This window comes from Schistosoma mansoni, chromosome 1 (genome assembly GCF_000237925.1).
Source record: "Schistosoma mansoni strain Puerto Rico chromosome 1, complete genome".
In the NCBI taxonomy this organism is placed as follows: domain Eukaryota; kingdom Metazoa; phylum Platyhelminthes; class Trematoda; order Strigeidida; family Schistosomatidae; genus Schistosoma; species Schistosoma mansoni.
The window spans coordinates 65,009,735-65,016,372 of NC_031495.1; the positions used below are offsets into that span (position 1 = coordinate 65,009,735).

General features: G+C 36.4%; 1 non-coding gene across 1 annotated transcript; it reads right to left on the minus strand.

The window, feature by feature from the left end:
* Window positions 1-215: 215 nt before the first annotated feature.
* On the minus strand, window positions 216-282 carry Smp_tRNA_00468_Gln_TTG.1.1. Its single transcript has one exon. It is a non-coding gene (tRNA).
* Window positions 283-6,638: the final 6,356 nt, after the last annotated feature.

Sequence of the window (6,638 nt, forward strand, 5' to 3'; positions counted from 1 at the left end):
AACGAATCGGTCTATAGAGAAGCTCAACCAAAAAGAACTGTCAGTTTCTTGTGTTGATTTTTTTTGGCCGACTGTTGCAAATGAAGCTAGTAATAACATTATGAAACATCGGTAAGCAAAGATGGATAGTGGCTAGCAGTGGAATTCAGGACGCGCGTTTTCGTTCTATTTGAGACTCGTCAGCTGGATGTACCTGCATCTCAGACATGTTGATGTTCACTCTGGGACTCGAACCCAGTACCTTTCGCTTCAAACGTCATCGCGTTATCCACTCGGCCACTGAGTCCTGATAGCCACTTGCTTGTGCAATGAAACGTCATCAATGCGATATTGATTCTGTGCTTATCAAACCAAATAGATGTTACTACTCAATGTGTAGCTACCTATATACACCTTAAAAAGAAACGCTGAATTTGGATAATGTTATGAGAAGACGAAGGTTATCGGAATTAAGTGATATATTAGCGCAATACATTTCGAACAATCTGATCATACGAATACTTGTTAAGAACATTTATATAGAAAAATAAAAGGTCAACTACACAAATTTAAAGGTATCATTAGGATATTTTATGCAGCCCAACTTGTTATTATCGAAAAGTCAAGGCCTGTGTTTCATCGAAAACCCAAACAACATGGAAGCGATTGTGTCACATCCCATTACGTATATCAATTACATGTATGTGTGGAAACATGCACATAGGGAGGGGAATTCGTGTGCTGCAATTAAGGATGGTTGAACAAATACCTAAATGACTACAAGAACAAATGAATTTCAGTGGTCATATAGGATCACAGGATGGACAAATATCTCCCTCCATTGCGAAAAATTAGGTTGAGACTGTTCATAAGGTTCATATCAAGTCAGTCTTTGCAGTTTTGTACAAAAGTTTTCAAGGGCATGTACTAAAGTTTATTGAAGCCTTAACTACACGAAAACTGAAAATCTCTTTGTGTATTCAAAAGCAATTTATTCTTACTCTTAACCTACCCTGGTAGTACTGATTTATTATCAAGAGTATTTTTCACATTGTTTTTATGTTCTTCATTATTATAAGTTGATCCGAACTTAACTATGCGGCTATTGACCAGTAATGGTCAAAGTCTTGACTACGTTTGTCTATACAGTCTTGACGTCCGTATGATCCATCATGAAATATACACATCTGCAATACTACTCTCACTCGACTTTTTATTCCTTCGGTGTAACAACATGACAAGTCATATGAATCTATTACGAAGTTAGTAAGGATACATATTTCACAGTTTGTTATCATCATCATCTAAAATGTGGCTATGAACAGTAGGAGATATTCGTAAGTTACTAGTATTTGACCACAGATGCCTTAGAAATATTGCTCGCATCTGCTGGGATCACCAGGTAAGTAATAGTGAGGTTAGACACAGGGTATTAGAGAATGATGGCAAATCAGTTGATGAGGTGATGAATCTTCATCGACTGAGATGGTTGGGCCACGTGTTACGTATGCCTGAACACCGATTACCACGACGCGCTATGCTGACTAGTATTGGGGATGGTCGGAAGAGAGTTAGGGGAGGCCAAACTAAAATGTAGCATCAGAGCTTGAAGTCACTAACTTCTAGTCTGAGTCATGTTGGCGGATGCAGACTACTTGGTCAGAGTCCACGTGACTATCTTGACCGATGGTTGGAGACTGTGTGTAACATGGCTCAGAATCGATCACAATGGCACAGGTGTATACACTCTTTATCTTCCCTTAAACCGTGGGATTAAAATCACTTCATATATGTCTTTCTTCCTGTGCTATATCCTTATATGCAATCTTTTTTTTATATATTACCACCACTAAATTAACTACTTCTATGAATTCATCTTGTTGTGCTAACGAAGTATGGCAACTTGGACCGATGCATATATATGCTTGGTCCCATGTTGTAGCTGACTGACTAACTGACTATCATCATCTTATGGAAATGTGAACAAAGAATAACTAAGATGACGTAACAGAAAGATTATAATACTAGATTACGTAATACGAATAATAACAATAGACTTAATAAGTTGGTAACAAATTTTAATGTGAATGTAGTAAGATGATTAAAATGTTTTTGTTACAACAATTAAAGGTCATTAAACGTTATCAAGATGTAGTTAGACCTCCTTATACACTGTTTTAGGTCAACACTTATTAGTTTTATAGATATAGAAAGAGCGAAAAAAATATCTAAGATGAGTTGCTCTAGTGACTAAGTAAACACAATAACAAAGTTTGATGATTTATCTTAAGACTCAGAAAAAAAAAGAATTTTTAGTACTGAAATCAATTAAAACTAAGAAAGCTTAGACCAGATTGCTAGGCGAAAGGTACTGGGTTCGAGTCCCAGAGTGAACATCAACTCTGAGATGCAGGTACATCCAGTTGACGAGTCCCAAATAGAACGAAATGCGCGTCAAACTGGATTCCACTGCTAGCCATTATTCATCTTTGCTTACAATTCCTATTAAATGTCTAAAAACAATCAGTTTTGAAAAGTTAACGGTTGAAATGAAGTAGCATAAACTTCTCTGTTTATCACAAATTAATCGACAAAACTACACATAATATCATTGAATTACCAAATACTAAAAAAATGTTAAGTTACATAAACTTGAGGTTCAATTCTTTGTTCCGATTAAAGTTTCCAATATGATTCAAAGTATCAGTATGGAGATTTGTGGAAATTTCAGTATTTTCAAAGTTGAATTCATTAGTTGATCTAAGCTAGACCGCCGTTGATAGCCTGGAAGTACTGGACCGTTGTTCGGTCCTAGTTCGGGACTCCTTAGCAGTGCACATTAACGACTCATTAACTCAAATCCAGGACCTTCGGTCTCGCGCGCGAACAAAGCCTCTGAACTCATGAATTCAACTGTTTAAAAAATGATTCACTGTATTTTATTTGATGTTTAGTGTCTGAAAACCCGTAACAGGAATTGATGAATTTTGATTTTATGCTTGCTAGTATTTATCAAAAAGGATAACTAAACCCTATAGAAAACTCATTCTATGTTAAGTTGGGTTGGAGAATGCTGGTCGGCGGTCTATGCTCCATATGGAGTAACAGGCATAAAGAAGAAGAAAACAAAAAGAATCTATGTATCAGTATTGTTTCATGATGCTTTTTTCATTCTGTTGGTCCCCTTTCCTACTTTATGAATATGGATTTAGAGATATTAGACTTATGCACATTTGTCCCAGTTCCAACGTTATCTGTAACCAACTGTATAACAGTAATGAAAAATAATGAGAAAAATATGGAATAACTGGAGCTTAAGATTTAGTCAAATATGTGAGTTTCATTCGAGCACATCACTACAAGTGATTAAGGGTTATGTTATTCAGTATCTGGTCACTCACTACAATTGTCCCGTAGATTTTAATGTAAAAGTTGGCATCCCTCCACTCTCAGTGACTTCACGAGGCAGTGCCCTGGTTTAGTTTAGTTCCCTTCAGCCTTTTTTTTCAATCTATTTTTTAAACTATTGAGAATTACAGTACTAACATATTACTTTTACCCAACTTAGAAAATGCTCAAAAACGCATGTTATCCAATACGTACGACTGATTATTCCTTTCTAATTTTATGGATCATATTTCACAGTTATAGAATAATACAAAGCCGACTACTACATAGTATACCCATCTTTCGATGGATAGACTGACGTTTTTCCGATTTTACAGGCAATATATGTTGTCAAAAGTCATTCAAAGAGCGTTTAGTTAAATAAAAAAATATTTTAATACTTGAGATCATGAGTCAATTGAAGCTAGACCACCATGGAAAACGTGGAAGCACTGAACGGCCATTTCGTCTTGTTGTGGGACTCCTGAGCAGTTGTGAGATAGTAACCCACTGAAGACAAAGGTGTATGTATCTCTCAATTTCGTGGATTGGTTGACGTTAGACATTAACACCGTTGGATGCCAACCAGATCAGTGGTTTAGAGATTAAGCGTTCGCGCGCGAGACCGGCAGGTCCTGGGTTCGAATCTCGTGAGGCAGGATCGTGGATGTAGACTGCTGAGGTGTCTCACACTAGGAGGAAACGGTCGTCCAGTGCTTCCAGGTTTACCATGGTTGTCTAGCTTCAATTGATTCATGGTTTCAACTATATAAAATTACTAAAATCTCCACCAAACCCCCTTCTGATAATTCCTTAAATTATCATTTTTGATCATTATAGTGACTATACATTATCCAAAAAGCAATATGATTATTAATAAATCTTATATGAACTAGAATACAAATAAGTTATTAATAGATCTAATGAATGATTCACCTGAAGGTATAATGAATAATAGCAGATAGTCTCTGTTGCACATATGTTCTCATTTCTATCTTGTAAAACAAAAGTAACCTGTACTGTATTCAAATAAGTAAACACTTTGATGTTTATTAAAAGAAGAAACTACAGATAATATAAGTAATCATAAAGTTTACAGCCAAGACAGTCTAAAGAAAGGTTGTCAGATAGATTAATTAGTATAGTAGTGAAATAGTTAAATTGCAGTCTTTTTATTAGACCATGAATTCTAATTACTGACCTTAGTTGCTGTTAAAAGTTTTAATAAGCATCGATTTCTTATATTAACTTATCAGAAGCGTACTTCCTTGATATATTAGCGAAGTAACATTGATACTTTCATACCGATAAATGAATTCAATTGAATGAAGATTTCTTAGTATAGGGGAGATTAACGAATTTGTAGTCAGAAGGGGGTTTGTGGAGAAGCATTGGATGGCCGTAGTCTAGTGGTTAAGCGCTCGTGCGCAAGACTGATAGTTCCTGGGTTCGAATCTCGTGAAGAAGGATCGTGGATGAGCACTGCTGAGGAGTCCCACAGCAGGATGAAGTGGTCGTCCAGTGTTCCCAGGTTTTCCATGGTGGTCTAGCTTCAATTGATTCATGATTTCAACTATAGAATTTTGAAGTTTTATGTTATGGACTGACGATAATAAGAAAACTATTTTAGGTCAGGAAGCAATGGATGGATGTTTTGTCCAATAGAACTTTTCAGTAATGTAAAAGCAGGACACTACCACCGATCAAATATAGTATCTTCAGTTCACACGAAGCGCTAAACACTGCTAGAACCTTTAGATAGCATCTAGTCCAATATATTTACAACTTGAGTAGGTTCAGAATATTAAGCAGAGATCAGCCAACTGAACTGGTTACAGCTACTCGACTCCCGATATATCTGAATTCCACTGGTTACAAATTCTCACAAGAATCCCAGAAATTCATGCAATAGTAAGTCATTAGTGAGCTGACGATCATAGGTTTTATTGATTGGTTTTGTGAAGATTAGTTTAAGGCCATAAACTTGCATTAGCTAGAGGACCAGTAAAACACACCGAGCATTTAGTAGCATTTCCATCGGGATGAACAACTCCACAAAGAAACGAAATCAGGATCCTCATATCTCGAGACGGTCTCTGAGTCAGAATTCTTTTTTGGTGTGAGACTAATGGTGAAATAATACTGTAATCAGTTCAAAACAAACTGATATTTTAAATCATAAACCATTCTATTCAGTGTACTACGTGGGTAGAACAACTATGAAATTAACTTAAATCCTGCTCAAACACAGATCATTGAGGACATGTTTGTCCTAAAACTTTTCAGTAGATCATTAAAGGTTCAGCACAATACGGAGATGTAATTACATATTTATTTTAAGGACAACATTTCAGTGATCTTTCTAATTTTCCGATATTTCGATTTTGGTATCTAATGATTTACCTCTAAAGTATTCTAGTGAGTTGTATAGAGAACGTGAATTACAGTTGTACGTTTGATATTGATTATAAACATTTTAGATCAGAAGGGACTTTGTGGAGATTTCAGTATTTTCATAGTTGAAATCATGAGTCGATTGAAGCTAGACCACCATTGAAAACCTGGAAGCACTGGATGGCTGTTTCATCCTATTATGGGACCCCTCAGCAGTGCGCATCCACGATCCCTCCTCACGAGCGAGATTCGAACCCAGGACCTACCAGTCTCGCGTCAGAGCACTTAACCGATAGACCAGTGAGCCGGCATCCAACTGTGTTAATGTCTAACTTCATTACAACTCCTGGAGTTCTAGTGGGAAGCAGTGACCAGTGGAGTTCAACCACGTCTGTCGTAGAGATATCAACTGTAGATCATGAGTGGGAACGGTGTGTTCAACGTCTCCTGTGACCCTTAGTCATTTTAGATCAGTCACTTCTCAATATATTGACAACCTGTCAAATAAATCTTCGAACCTCCTCGCTTCTGTCTTTTGATTCCACTTGGTGAGTAAGATTCATAATAGAAGGTGTTACTGGTTAAAACGTTATCAAATTCTGAATACCTGTGGCATTTTCACCCTCTTCTCTCCCAGTTTTATGATTTCATCTTCAACGTATAAATAATAAACAATCTTAACTATTAACTATTATGTTGTTCTCTTTTGTTTCTCAAGTCATTTGAAACTAAACTTTATTAATTATCCATTTAGTATCGTTTGTTTGAATCTTCCCATCGATGTGATAGGATTGCAACTGGTCAGTCTCAAATTCAAACAAATAATACTAAGTGAATTTAAAATTCACCCCATTGCACAAGCAAGTGACTATCAGGAC